The sequence below is a fragment of the Mesoplodon densirostris genome, chromosome 13 (genome assembly GCF_025265405.1).
Source record: "Mesoplodon densirostris isolate mMesDen1 chromosome 13, mMesDen1 primary haplotype, whole genome shotgun sequence".
Lineage (NCBI taxonomy): Eukaryota > Metazoa > Chordata > Mammalia > Artiodactyla > Ziphiidae > Mesoplodon > Mesoplodon densirostris.
The window spans coordinates 76,917,711-76,932,626 of NC_082673.1; the positions used below are offsets into that span (position 1 = coordinate 76,917,711).

The following is a 14,916-nucleotide window of genomic DNA, read 5'->3' on the forward strand; positions in this document are numbered from 1 at the left end:
GGTACTTGCAAGAGCCCATGCTTGGAATAAAGCCTGAAGGAAAAGCCTTTGGGATGCAATTTAATACTCAGGATCAGACCTTGGGCAAGTCACATCCCTCATCCAAACTACTTGTTCTCAGCTGGCCTGGAGCCCATGACCTCTAAATACCCTTTTCACCAACATCTTATTACCTGGGGGGATCTAGGACAGATTCTGATGATGGTTTCAGGTTCTAATGCAGCCATGATGACAGTTTTGCTTCTGGCCTGAGCCAGTGACTGGATCACTGACTTTCCTTTCCCGGACATCCTAGCAGGTTCCTTCTGTTCTCCCCAGCGTTCCTGGCCTTACAGAATCCTACAGCATTGGAACATTGGCACCTCAGAGAGATCTGGTCCTGTCTCCCCGTCTGAGGTCAGAGGGTAAACCACCTTCCCCATGCATCTAAGTTGGGATTGAACCCCGGGTCTCCCAGTTGCTTGCCCCCTGATGTTTCTGCTACACCATATCAGGCTGGAAGGGGTAGGGTATTTTCTTACTCTGCAGGGAGTACAGATTGAAAAGCACAGAAAACCCTGATTTTGAAGTAGCTTTGATGGCTTTTAGAAAGAAAACAGGACCAAAAATAATCATAAACAGTTGAAAATAATTTGTATCTTTATGTGTTATATGCTTTTCTATTTCTTTTTTTTATTTAACATCTTTACTGGAGTATAATTGCTTTACAGTGGTGCGTTAGTTTCTGCTTTATAGCAAAGTGAATCAGCTATACATATACATGTATCCCCATATCCCCTCCCTCTTGCGTCTCCCTCCCACCCTCCCTAGCCCACCCCTCTAGGTGGTCACAAAGCACCGAGCTGATCTCCCTGTGTTATGCAGCTTCTTCCACTAGCTGTCTATTTTACATTTGGTAGTATATATATGTCCATGCCACTCTCTCACTTCGTCCCAGCTTACCCTTCCCTCTCCCCATGTCCTCAAGTCCACTCTCTACGTCTGCGTCTTTATTCCTGTCCTGCCCGTAGGTTCCTCAGAACCATTTTTCTCTTTTTTTTTTTAGATTCCATATATATGTGTTAGCATACGGTATTTGTTTTTCTCTTTCTGACTTACTTCATTCTGTATGACAGTCTCTAGGTCCATCCACCTCACTACAAATAACTCAATTTCATTTCTTTTTATGGCTGAGTAATATTCCATTGTATATATGTGCCACATCTTCTTTATCCATTCATCTGTCGATGGACACTTAGGTTGCTTCCATGTCCTGGCTATGTAAATAGAGCTACAGTGAACATTGTGGTACATGACTCTTTTTGAATTATGGTTTTCTCAGGATATATGCCCAGTAGTGGGATTGCTGGGTTGTATGGTAGTTCTGTTTTTAGTTTTTTGAGGAACCTCCATACTGTTCTTCATAGTGGCTGGAGAGGGTGTGGAGAAAAGGGAATCCTCTTGCACTGTTGGTGGGAATGCTTTTCTATTTCTATGTCCTATTTTACAATAAAAACACATTTTAAAAGTCACAAAAACTAAATAAATGGGGTTCCAGGTCCTCAGGTCAGCTGGGAACTCTTTACTCCTTTCCTGAGCTGTTTCAGGCCTGTTCTTTTTCTATCCACTTCGTAAAGCCTCCTCCAGCCCCCTACCCACCATGGCCCCTGCACGCCTGCATCTATGGCTTGAGCTGGTCCATCCGTTCATTCATTTGTTCCTCTGTCTATCGAGTAGTTATGACGGTCCTCGTTTATTTAATGCACCATGTACCCCTAGGTTGCCCTTGATGACACACAGTATGACATAGTAAAAATAGCAGAGACCTGTACTTCTCTCTGTCTTAACCTCTCTGGGCCTCAGATTGCTCCTTTGCAAGTAAGGGGCCTGTCCTGAGTCAGGCTGGCACACCCAAATGCATACAGAGGTCAGGCAGGTGAAGAGAATGAGGGAGGCTAGCTAGGGGTAAGTCACAGGAGTGGCGGTGACTTTGGCAAATTAGGGCATCCATGCCCAGTCTAAAGGGGACACTTGCCACTGAACTCCCACTGACTGTTCCCATGCAGGCATATGGATTCAGTGAGGCCAGGGAGCCCCTCATTCATTTTTTAAAGAAAAGTTGGAAATCTTGATTTTTATGAGATATTCCCAAAATGTTTAAAGCAGTGTATAAAGTCAAAGAAAACATACCTAAGGGCCAAATCCAGTCCCGGCCACCTGTTGGCAAGGCCTGGGCCAGAGCCTCGGTCGATTGCTTTCCGGCTTTCCCACTCGGACAGGTGGGGAGGCTGCGACGCCTGCCTCGCTTCCTTCGGGCCTGGATGTGTGTCTTTCCCTCTGCAGTCCAGGCATTTACTGTCCCTGGAAGATAGCAGAGGCTCAATTAAAGATAGCTATAAAGGGCTAGATCCCCGTGTTGTACTCCTGTGTGCTGCCCCCGTCCCACCAAGACCAGCACAGCGCTGGGTATACAGAGTAGGACCAGTAACGTGTACTTGCTAAATAAGCAGCCACAGCAACTTTGAATGATATTATGGGACCAGTTATGAAGTAGGTACAGAGAAGCCCATGGATTTTGGCAAAATGGGTGCAATATTTGGTAAAGAGACTGATCCACCTGAAACCTCTAAGAGAGACCCCTGCTCTGTAATTTATCCTCCTCCCTTGTATAGGTAAGAGAAACGGAGTCTTGCTGGTTTATATCATTTTTTCAAAGGCTGCCGCAGCCCCTCCCGGCCTAGAGTAATTTATTCCTTCAAGCCATAAATTTCTGTCTCACCCTTTCTTTATTCCCTCCTTCATTGTCCCCTCTTCACCAGGAGGAGCTAGCAAACAACTCAAGGACATGTCTTACTTACCAGGGGCAGGACTTGGGCTTTGGGCAGAAAAGAAGCCCATTATGCCCCAAATCTGTGCCTGTGAGGGTGATCGCACCTTTTTGCAGCTGAAGGGAACACAAAGAAACACTTGAGCCCAGTGGCATCGGCGGGAAAATGGGCCATTCTTCTCGCAGCGCCCCATTCCCACCAGCCCTCCGCTTAACCTCCAAGCAAGAGAGGCCCCAGTCTCTAGCAGGTTTCTCTGCTGGATACTCCAACAACGTATTAGCATATTTTGCATTTAAAAAGGACTTGGAAAATGAATTAAATGATTGGCATGGTGTTTCAAGAGGTTCTTCCAAACTACTAGTAATTGTGTGGTTTTAAAATACACCATTCCCGCCTGAAATACCCCAGGCCTGGCAGCCAGCTTAATCAGGAGACGTTGTACCAGGCAGGGGCATATTTTAAGGCTCGTGATACCCAGTGATTGCCTGAACAGTACCTGGAGACTTGCTAAAGAGAACCTTGTCCTAGTTTTTCAGCAGAGCTGGCAGTTCATTTTCCTCCCTTACAGAGCTGATATTTACACCAATTTAAAACCTCTTTTTTTATGAAAGGGGCTGGATCAGCCCTGAAATCATCTACTGAGGCACCAGGCAGTGTAGACAGCATCCCAGCTCTGACGATGAGCTAAGTGAGGTGGAGCTGGGTGCTAGGTTGGTCACTTATGGCACTGCTGTGGCCAGGGGGGCTCAGAGCGGGGGGTGGGGGGAGCACGAGTGTGATGGAAGCTTCCAGAACATGCTTGGGAAAATGCTATTCTGGTCTAATCTCCTCACTTTTCAGGTGAAGGAGATGGAACCCAAAAAGACTATTACTTGCCCAGGGTCACAGGCCCTTTTCACTCTTTCACGACAGTAGAATTCAGATCTCCTGACTCTTAATCCAGATTTGTTATTTTTTTCAAGTCCAGAGAAAAGAAAACTAATCAGGAGATCAGGGTGTGGGGTTGAGTAGGATTCCTAGGGAGAGAGGGGAAGTCTGAGATGGAGGAATTTAGGAATGACAAGCTATGGGAGAACCTCCGGCTTTTTAGAAAAACTGAGGGTTGTTATTCATTATTATAATTAATGATGATAATGATAAAGGTAATAATTGCTAACATTTGTGTGCTTTCTTGGAGCCAAGCACTGTGTCCGGTGCTGTACCTGTATTATCTCCTTTAATCCTCACACACCTCTGGGAAGCAGGTCAGTACTAACATAACCCTGTTTTACTGATGAGAAAACTGAGGCCCAGGGTGACCCAGATGAGACTTCAGAATCAGAATCTTTAGGGGAAAAAAGGAGAGAATCCATAAGCAAGTGATCGGGAAATAGTAGGATCGGGCCAACAGGCCCCCTGGAAAGTATTAAGAACAGAGACAAGATGAGGGAGAAAAGAGCTGGAACAGAGGAGAGCACTGGCGGGCGGGGGGGGGGGGGGGGGCAGCTAGAAGGTTCCGGTCAAGAGCGCAGTGTGAGGTGCAGTGTGCGCGGAACAAAGGGACCTCTGTGAAGTGGACGCTGATGTCTGTGGGGAGGGCAGCTCTGACCTCAGGGAAGAAACACAGACCTGGGCTCAGGAGGAATGAAGCAAAAATTCCTGTAGGGTGTGTGTGCGTGCGTGAGTGCGTGTGTGCCCTCCTCCTACACACATCCCTCAGGAACGACTGCCGTAAGGGAGAGTGTGTCCTCAAACCACCTCAGCCTGGGTCGTTGCGTGGGGAAAAGAATGAGAGGACTGATCGAAGGAAAAACCGAAACCTGGGAAGACAGGGAAAGCCATGACTGATGTGTTGCCCCCAGTGTCCAACCGCGGAACTTCAGGAGACGCCCTCCCACAACACACCTGTTGGACGGAGAGCCGCCCGTGCTGTCATGAGATGACTGTGCAGGGTGTGTATGGGAGTGGATGCACGGACGCAGCCCCAGTGCACGTGGGCCGAGGTGGACTATGGGATGGGGTGGGGGGCAGGGCAGTGCTGCCCCGAAGGGCTGCATGGTCTATTTCATCTTATATTTTTCCCACCCCTTCCTGAGGATGATGGATCATATATGTGAATGGGCTCCTGGATGACTATTCCAGGTTGTTCTCACTGGCAACATAAAGTACAGTGGGTTTGGGGTCTACCAGGGTCTTGTGGGCTGGCTTCTATTTTACACAGAGTATCCAGGAGATGGCAGATACTAATTCACTGATCCCACAAATTGAGGGTATTGATCTTTTCTTAAACAGTCATTGAAATACTGCATTTCAGCAAAAAGTTAGAAAACATTTACTTAACTCTGCCCCAGTGATTGCCTAGAATATTACACAACTATTTTAATGTTGGTTATGAGAACTGTGTAATGATAAGGGTAGATACTTGCATGGGACATTAGGTAAAATGAGGAATATATAAAGGGTATGTGTAGTAGAAGGACATTTTTTAAAGAATCTGGATATGCCCAAAGTCAGAGACGTTAAGTAACTTGCCCAAAGTCACACAGCTGTTGAGTGGCTGAGCCAGAATTCAACACAGACAGAGTGCATCCTCTTAATCACCACTACACTACAAAGGGCATCTTATGATACATCTTTAGCTCCAAATCTGCAAATCCAAAATCATTTGTTTGACTGCAGAATTCGCATGTAAGCAAGGCCCATTACCTTTTACTCTCGCTAAAGAACTTTAAGAACTTACAACAGTGGTTAGATTGGTTGGAACTGTACTTTTCAGAATTTATTTAACATGCTTATATTCCCTTTAGAAGGATATGCACACATATACATTCATATAAATTAGGAAATAAGAATAAGAACAATATGAAAACTTTCCCACCTTATTCTAGGAGCAGGGCAAGAGTCTCTCTATTTAAGCACTGTTGGGACTCTTAGTCCCTTTGGGCTGCTATAACAAAACGCCATAAACTGAGTCCATGGTGTTTTGGGTATACAGCTCATAAGCAACAGAAACTTATTTCTCATAGTTCTGGAGGCTTAAAGTCCAAAATCCAAGGGCTGTCAGATTCAGTATCTGGTGAGGACCCACTTCCTAGTTCATAGACAGCTGTCTTCTCGCTGTGTCCTCACATGGAGGAAGGGGCAAGGGAGCTCTCTGGGGTCTCTTTTGTAAAGGCAGTAATCCCATTCATGAGGGCCCCATCCTTATGACCTAATTACCTCTCTAAGGCCCCAACCTCCTAATACCATCACCCTTGGGCATTAGGATTTAACATATAGATTTTGGTGGGGGCCACAAACATTCAGTATAGCAGGGACCAAACATAAAAGACTGGCTCTACCTTCCAGTGCTAAGGAACTTAGGGGTGAGACCAAATGTACAAGCAAAGTCACGTTGAGGGCTCTGAGTGTTAAGAGTGCCAAAAGGATACAAAATAAATGACCTCAGATGGAATTCAGCCTGACAGGTTTTCTGCATATAAAAGGTAAGTTTGGAGTGGCATTTTGAAGTAGCAATGGCCCCCAGGCTGGCAGAAGGAATGGCATGGGCCAATTGTGAAGGGAAGTCTGTTGATGAGGAAGTGGGCTTGTCGTTCTAAACAGGGAGAACCTGCTCATGCCACATCGAGGGGGACGGAAAGGGAGAAATTTCCCCCTACCCATCTTGAGTTCTTTTGTCTGGTCTAATCATTAAATTGACACATGACCAATTAACAGGAGAAAAAGCCAATTTTATTCATAGGCATGGAGGTTCTGTAGAAACGGGATGCCCTCCCTCAAGTGACCAAAGCAGGCTGTTTATATATCACTTTTTGACAAAGAAGGAACAGTGCTTTGTGAAGATGGAACAAAACAAAGGGGCTTGTGCTTGGGGTAGCGGACTAATGAAGAAGTAACAAAGTTTGTTTCTATAGCGTTCTTAGCCTTGACTTTCCTAACTCTGGTGAGAAGGATGCTTTCTATCCTCCTGATATAGGGAGGGTACCTCCACATGGGAGATTTATGCCCCACTTTCAGGGGGAAAGTGGGGATCAGAATGGGTTTTTTAAATGTCATTTCTTGCCACCAGCTGTTTCTCAAGTAACTTTAATTCAAAGTAATCAATACGTCACTGAGACATATTGGGGGGCTGGCCTGCCCTACATAACGGGACTCTATCATGTGAAGTTTTGAATGTGACTGAACACGCAGAGGAAGTGCACCTGCAAAACCAGTACCAAACATCTCTTTGATCTTGGTTTTCGTATAAGCTAGCCTGACTCCAACCACAACAGCCTTCAGATGCCCACCACCCTTTCCAAAACAAGAACCGGTTCGGTAAGGTCACCTGCTGGTCACCCCATTTGCATTTGGTGGTCAGTGCTGGTCAGGGTGTAATCCAGCTAAATGAATTTTGCAAATTCCTGGTGATTTTACAGGCAGGAATGGAGGCCGAGAATTTGAGATTTTAAAAATGCATTTCAGAAATACCATCACCTTAGAGCTTCCTTTCGGTCCCTTGGGGTGGCCACCAAGTAAACAGCTTCATTTCCATCCCAGCTGGAGGTACAGAACGCAGCATTCACACTCACCAACAGATAAATGTCTCCTGTCCCTGGTAGTGCTTAATGGCTTTTAGTAGAGTTAAGGCTGGGAAGAAAGGAACTGACTTCCTCTTATTGGGTAAAATTGAAACCCCGAGGAGACGATTCCATTTCAGGCAGACCCTTTCCTTCTCAGATGACTCATCCACAGCCCAGCCAACTCCCTTTCAGCTCATTCAGGTAAAATGGAAGACAGAGGCCACCCGACCGGGCAGGCGGTGAGGGGGGCTGGTGAGCTGGGTGTTTGGGGTTTGTTAGCTGAGGATTTGCATTTCTAATAAGGGCCACGTCCTGGGGAGCTGCAGCCCAGTGGCTGCGAGTGTCTTTTTTTTTTTTTTTCATATATATAATTTTATTTTATTTTATTTTTTAATTTTCATTGGTGTATAATTGATTTACAATGTTGTGTTCCTTTCAGGTGTACAGCAAAGTGAATCTGTTCTTCATATACATATATCCACTCTTTTTAAGGTTCTTTTCCCATATAGGTCATTACAGAGCATTGAGTAGAGTTCCCTGTGCTATCCAGTAGGTCCTTATTGTGGCTGCGAGTCTCTTTAGCTCTCTAAGTGCTCTATTTTGCAGGGACCAAGGCAAGAGTCTTCAGCATGAATAAATAGCTGTGGAGAAGGAGGGGAAACAGCGGGATGGGGGAGTGAGTACCAGAAGCACTGAGCCTTTAAGATGGTATTGCAGGGGCTTCCCTGGTGGCGCAGTGGTTGAGAGTCCGCCTGCCGATGCAGGGGACACGGGTTCGTGCACCAGTCCGGGGGGATCCCACATGCCGTGGAGTGGCTGGGCCCGTGGGCCATGGCCGCTGAGCCTGCGCGCCCGGAGCCTGTGCTCCGCAACGGGAGAGGCCACAGCAGTGAGAGGCCCACATACCGCAAAAAAAAAAAAAAGATGGTATTGTAGCGAGACGCAGGGCTCCCTGGGGAAGTCCTCGCCAGCCTGTCCCTCACCTGCCCTCTGTCTGTGTAAGAGAAACTTATTAAATGGTACACTCCAAGATTTTGAGATTTATTGTTATTTCTCCAAAGAGAAGTCAGTAGGCATGTCTATCCCAGCATTATTTATACGGTAGAAAATTAGGAAGAGAAAAACAATGTCCAACAAGAGGTGAATGACAAAATAATTCAACCGTTAAATAAATTCATTCTTAAGTAAATAAGTGGTAGAAATCCTTAAGTCAACAGCATGTCTATTAAGTCATGTGATTCTTTTCAATGTTAAGTGAAAAATGCAGGATACATGTTGTACATAGAGTTTTTTTTGTTTTTTTGTTTTTTTTTTGCTGTACGCGGGCCTCTCACTGCTGTGGCCTCTCCCGTTGCGGAGCACAGGCTCCGGACACACAGGCTCCGCGGCCATGGCTCGCGGGCCCAGCCGCTCCGCGGCATGTGGGATCTTCCGGGATAGGGGCACGAACCCGTGTCCCCTGCACCGGCAGGCGGACTCTCAACCACTTGCGCCACCAGGGAAGCCCATACATAGAGTTTTTATTTTTTAAAAAACAGGCACACAGATGGAAACATAGCAAAATGTTAACGCAGTTAATCCTTAGACGTGGAATCCGAGATTATGTTTCCTCTTCTCTTTCTAAGTTTCCTACAATGGAAATTTTTCTTTTTTTTCTGATCATAGAAGTTAGATGTCAAAGCAGGAAACTATCACATACACTCGTTTTCTTTTTTTCTTTGTTTTCCTTCCTCTTTTAATCTCCTTGCATGAGAACCTCAGCTGTGCTGTCAGTGGAACGTCGGTGTTTTGCCCGCCAGATATTGTATTGCTAGCAGGAAGCAGAAAGCTGCAGGGGTATAAGGACGAGACCCGACGTTCCTAATCCCCCTCACCCGTCGTTCCCTCCTCCGTGAGTCCAGCTAAACACTTCTTGAACTTGTTTATATTTTTAGCTGCTACAGCCTCTCGGGTCCAAGGAGTTCCCTGTGTTTTCCACCCTTGGTGTGAGGTGGCAGAGGCCTGCGCAACGGGTATCCTTAGGTGACCTCCTTTAGACTCCAAGGGTCCTCCCTGGTTTTGCGTTTCTAGGACTGAGCAAACGAAAGGAGAGCGGTGACTACACATTCGCAATTAGCCAAGCACACGAAGAGACGGCATCGATTTTGTAGACTTGTTGAACTTGGTGTTGGAAGAGACCTCAGAAATTGTTTAGGCCAGTATTTTCCTAAAAGTCCACGTAATGGGAGTCAGTATTCCAGAAACCAGTGGAAGCTGTACAGTACCCAGGATACAGTGGCACTGGCTGCCTAAAAATATTGTGGTGTGGTAGGGGCTTTGGGGGATTGTTTTGTTTTCGCTCTGGGCTGGAAGTTGGTGACAATGGTTACTTTGGGGGTTTTGGGGTTTTGTTTTGTTTTGTTTTGCGGTACGCGGGCCTCTCACTGTTGTGGCCTCTCCCATTGCGGAGCACAGGCTGCAGACGTGCAGGCCCAGCGGCCATGGCTCACGGGCCCAGCCGCTCCACGGCATGTGGGATCTTCCCGGACCGGGGCACGAACCCGTGTCCCCTGCATCGGCAGGCGGACTCTCAACTACTGCTCCACCAGGGAAGCCCTGTTACTTTGTTTTGATCAGAAAATTCAGCACTTACACAAATGCTTCGCTATTTTGTTAATGGAGAAACTAATTACTGTATGAGAGACAAAATCTTTTAAAATTGGGGGTGAGAGAAGGTGGACATTGGTGGGACTCAGCTAATCTGAGCCCACCTGCGAGGTGGTGAAGGCAGGAATATCCTGGCATGCCTGATGGATGAGAAAATGGACTGGAGAGCAGCTGCCTGACCCCGGCTAAGCAGGCTGGTGCATGGGGGCAGTGGCCGAGAATCCAGGGTGTCTACCCCGAAGGCCTGGGCTGCCTCCAGGGCACCCAATCTGCCTGTTTAAACCAAGTCCCTGAGTTGTGTTTCCTGTACTGCGAAAAATTCAGCAGACTTTGAATTTTTGCTCCAAATGTGATCTTTCTTTCCAGACTCAGTCCTGGGTCTAGAAAATGATTACTGTAATTGCCTTTCTAGATCCTCCCATATTTCCCAGCTGTGGAATACTGACTCGCAGGTTCAGAAGGTTCCAGTAGGAAAGTAGGTGGGCTCTGGAATCCGGCAGCCTGGGCTCAAATCCTGCCTCCCCCACCCACCAGACCACGATCCCAGGTGTAACTTCTCTGAGTATCAGTTTTCCCAACTGTAAAATGGGAATAACGATAGTATCTGCTGTAAGGGTCATTGCGAGGATTGAACAGCGTAATGAATGAGAAGTGCTTGCCCAGTTCCTGGTACCCAGTACACACTCAGTAAAGATCAGTTGTCACCCTCAACACCATCATTGTTATTATCAGTTTTCCATGGAAAGACCACAGCCAGGACCCAGAGCCAGCTTTGAACCTATTTTGCTTGGCTGGACCAGGGCCATTCACTCTGCTAGCTGTGTTGTTTGCTTTATCCTCCAGGGGAAAACAATCCACCAGTTCCTTATTCACCAGGTACCCATTTTAAAGCCCTGAGAACTGACATGGTATGGTCAAGGTCACACTGTTCCTAGGGGCAGTGGGAGAAATTTCCCATCTCTAGAGCTCTTCACTCTGCAGTGCCCTGTTCCCTCTGGACACCTCCTTGGATCCTCCAGTCCAGAAGAGGGAGAAACAGGAGAAACAAATGACCAGATCCTCGGGAGCCCTAGTTTGGATCGCTATTTCCTGCGCACCTGCCACTTGCTTAGTGTCTTCCTTTATTCAGTAGATCTCGGTGCCGCTTTGGGTGGAGCTGAGGCTTCCTGTTTCACTTTCCTCCCCTCCTGACTGTGAAGGAACCGCCAACCCCACCTGGGAGCCTTGGTCCCTGGGGTGGATGATAGACACGCTGGGGGCCTGTAGGAGGACCAGGAGTCGGCTGGTGGCTTCTGGCTGGTTTGAAGCCCTTGTCCCCACTATGCTCGCCCCAGTGGGGCATTACAGGAATTCTCTGAGGCACGTGCCCCCCTTAAAAGGCCCTTCAAGGTCTCTAAGGCCCCTCTGACCAGAAGCCTCCCTACCCGAATCAGCCACTTCCTGAGCACACCTTTGAGATGTAGACATTCAGGGGCCACAAAGCTGAACGAGCTTTACTTCCTGCCTTCACGGGTGGGGAAAGTCAGGCCCAGACTGTGAACCGAATGACCGGGGATTCTTGTACCCACAGGGTTTTGGGGGCCGGTGTTCCAGGCAGAGCGGCGCCCGAGCAGAGGCACTGAGGCGTGACCTTGCACTCGGCGTGGAGCTGAGCGCTTCCTTGTTCTCCAGTTGCCTTGAGTGTGTTTCTTCTGCCTCAGCTAGATGGTAAGTGCTTCTAGGCAAGAGGTCATAGTGAACCCTGCTCCTTCTTCTCTAGCCCCTGTGCTTGTGGGGGTGATGGACAGCTTGGAAAACACCTTTGCCTGAGTCATCAGCTACTGACCTGCTCAGCAGCTTTGTAATGTCAGATTTTATCCCCATTTTACAGATATGGCAACTGAGGCCTTGAGAGGGTGACTTGATGGCTCAGCTACTCAGTGACTGAGTCTAGATTTGCACTCAGGTCTGAGGTCTGACTCCAACTCCTCCCTAGATCTCACCCTCGTGGTCAACACTGAGGGAATGCGCGTGGATTCAGTGCTCGACGCAGAGAGAGATAATGAGAGGGAGGGAACACGTGAGCATGAACTTGTGGGGCTCAGTGGAAAGGGCGCTGGCTCTGGAAGGGAGACCCCTGGCTCAAGTCCCAGCTCCTCCAAGCATGAGCTGCATGGACTCAGAATGGTCACTTCTTTTTGGAGCTCAGTTTCCCTGGATGGAAAATGAGAAGATGGTAGGAGATTCCATCTCATAAATCTATAGAACTATGAAAACTTTGGTCCTCAGTGCTTTCTTACATCTCAGTGCCCCCAGCCCTGCCAGGCCTGCACTCCCAGTCCGTTGCCAGGAACCCCCATCCCTGGGTCTTTTCCAGCCTCTGTGCTCCCCTCTCCCCAACAAGCCCAACCTCTAGCTCAGTGGAATCACCTGAGGAGCCTGTTAAAATGCTGACTCCCAGGCAGCTTCCTAGAACCTGATGACTCTGAGTCCCTGGGAGATGGGCCCAGGAACCTGCATTTCTCCTCTAAACACTCCCAGGAAATTCTGCTCATCAGCCAGACTTGGCAGTTATTGCTGAGCTCAATAGTTCTCCAACTTTGGCAGGCATCAGAGTCACGGGGCAGGGGCGTGAAATGACTGGGCACCACCCCCAGAATTTCTGATTCAGTAGTTCAGAGGGGGGTCCACACATGCGCACTTCAAACGAATTCCCAGGTGATGCAGGGAAACACACTTGGAGAACCACTGCCCTAACTCACTTCCCGAGCCAGCCAGCAAAGGCATCTCTACTCGTGGGCAACGGCCGGGGTGGAGCAGTCCTGTCAGCACATGAACTTTTAACAGAGACCTTCGAAATTATTGAGATATTATAATAACAGCTACCATTTAGTATGATACGCGCTACATGCCAGGCCCTGTGCTAGATGTCTACGATCCATGTCTCTCATTATTATATAGGGTTTGCAGATTCAAAAACAAAGGATGAGATGAAGTGATCATCTAAGATTGCACTTGCTACAAATACCACGAGGACTTTCTAGAGGAAAGCTTGGGCTACTTTCTAGAGGAAAGCTCGGGCTACTTTCTTTACCCCACGAGGCCTGTCTTTGCTGTCTCTGCCTGGAGTGTCAGGAGAGTTTCCAGCCAGGTTCAGAGAGGGGTCACCACCCAGGTTGGGGGTGGGCTTTTGGTTGGAGGAGGCTTTCATTAGTTCCCCACAAATTGTACCCTACCGGTGGTGGCCCCTGGCTCACACCCGCGGGACAGCCTGCTTGCTGCTCTTCTCGTTTCACCCACTTTGAAAGGACCCCTCGTGTAAGCGGGGACCGTTGCAGCTCTAGCAGACTGAGCTCCTGGGGTGAAAACGGTGGTCTGCTGCTGGATCCCAACCTGCTGGGGTTCTGCGTGGGTTCTGGCCTGGCCAATGTTCTGTTTGCCTGTAAGCGCCCTGGAATAGAATGTTGGTGCCAGATCCCAGGGAACAGATAGAAATGGACAAGGTTGAGTTATGACTTCAACTCTCCCAGCTGGTGCGTCTTAGCTGGGGAGCTTCTTTCCCTCTAACATGTGAAAATTGGCCTGTTGTTTAATAGGAAGCTCACTGATTTGTGCAAACATATAAAACACAGGGTAACTAGGAAATACAAGTGACCATGAGGGCTTTTTCCACACTTAGCTCTTTAATCTTACCATTCGTCAACACAGACACACACTCACATACAACACAGATCATGCTTGTGTGTGTGTGTGTGTATGTGTGTTGTTTTGTTTTGTTTTCAGTTTTTTTTTTTAATTTATTTTATTTATTTATTTTTGGCTGCTTTGGGTCTTCGTTGCTGCATCGGGCTTTCCCTAGCTGCAGCGAGCAGGGGCTACTCTTCGTTGCGGTGCGCGAGCTTCTCATTGTGGTGGCCTCTCTTGTTGCGGAGCACGGGCTCTAGGTGCCTGGGCCTCAGTAATTGTGGCACATGGGCCCAGCTGCTCCGCGGCATGTGGGATCCTCCCGGGCCAGGGCTCGAACCCATGTCCCCTGCATCGGCAGGCGGACTCCCAACCACTGCACCACCAGGGAAGCCCTGTTTTCAGTTATTTTTATGTCTGGCAGGGATCTCAAGTTTTTCAAGCCATCCATACCTTTTGGGCAGCATCTCCTACTTATACCTGTTCTCTTCCCTCTGCAAAGAAAAGGAAGGAAGTGAGAGAGGGAGGGAGGGAGGAGGGAATAAATGAAGGAACTGCCCTCAAACACTGATCCACTGGCGTGGCCGGAGCCCCCCATACAGTGGCCTCGGCGTGCTATCCTTTCTGGTTTAAGAGGACAGACGTGCATAGGTCCTGCACAAGTTCCGTCTGCACCCTTGAAGGCAGCTTGGTGGAGTCTACTGACATTGGAATTGGCGTCGAAAGTCAATAGCTCTGGTCCAGGATCTGCCACTCAACCATGGCACCTTCTCCCAGCCTCCCATGGCCAGTCTGACTTACCCGTCTCCTCAGGGAGGTGGTGATAGCAAAAGAGATCATGGATCTGAGAGCATCCCTCCAGTCTGAGAGCTGGATGAAATTCTAGGAATCTAGATGTTTTACTTTACTAATGAGAAACCCGAGGCCCAGAGGGAGGAGGTAACTTGCAGGAAGCTGCACAGCGAGTTCTGGGGCACTAGAGAACTGACAGTAGAAGGAGGGTATTGCCCTGGTGGTCCTGTTGCTATTTCCATCTGAGTGATTGTTTTGCAAACAGTGAGTGAAGTGACAGGAAAACTTCTCTGGGAATCTCTCTGGCCAGAGCACCTTCTCTGCCTCTCTGTCTGTCTCTCAGACACACACAGACACATGCAGGCACACACACATTTCTCGGTGTAAATAACAAAAAGGCAGTGACTACCCTATACAGGAGAGACTTCTACTCTTTTTCACTGATTATGGGGAAAACTGTTGGGCAT

The 14,916-nt window shown here is 48.1% G+C and overlaps 1 protein-coding gene across 3 annotated transcripts in view; it reads left to right on the plus strand.

The window, feature by feature from the left end:
* Nucleotides 1-14,916, plus strand: part of ZHX2 (zinc fingers and homeoboxes 2) — a 177,558-nt gene that overhangs the window by 42,376 nt on the left and 120,266 nt on the right. For 2 of the 3 annotated variants that reach the window (XM_060115623.1, XM_060115626.1), the window contains exon 2: nucleotides 11,565-11,701. The exons of the other annotated variant lie outside the window; for it this stretch is intronic. The gene's annotated coding sequence lies outside the window, so the exon portion shown is untranslated. The remainder of the gene's footprint in view (nucleotides 1-11,564; nucleotides 11,702-14,916) is intronic. 3 annotated transcript variants of the gene reach the window in all.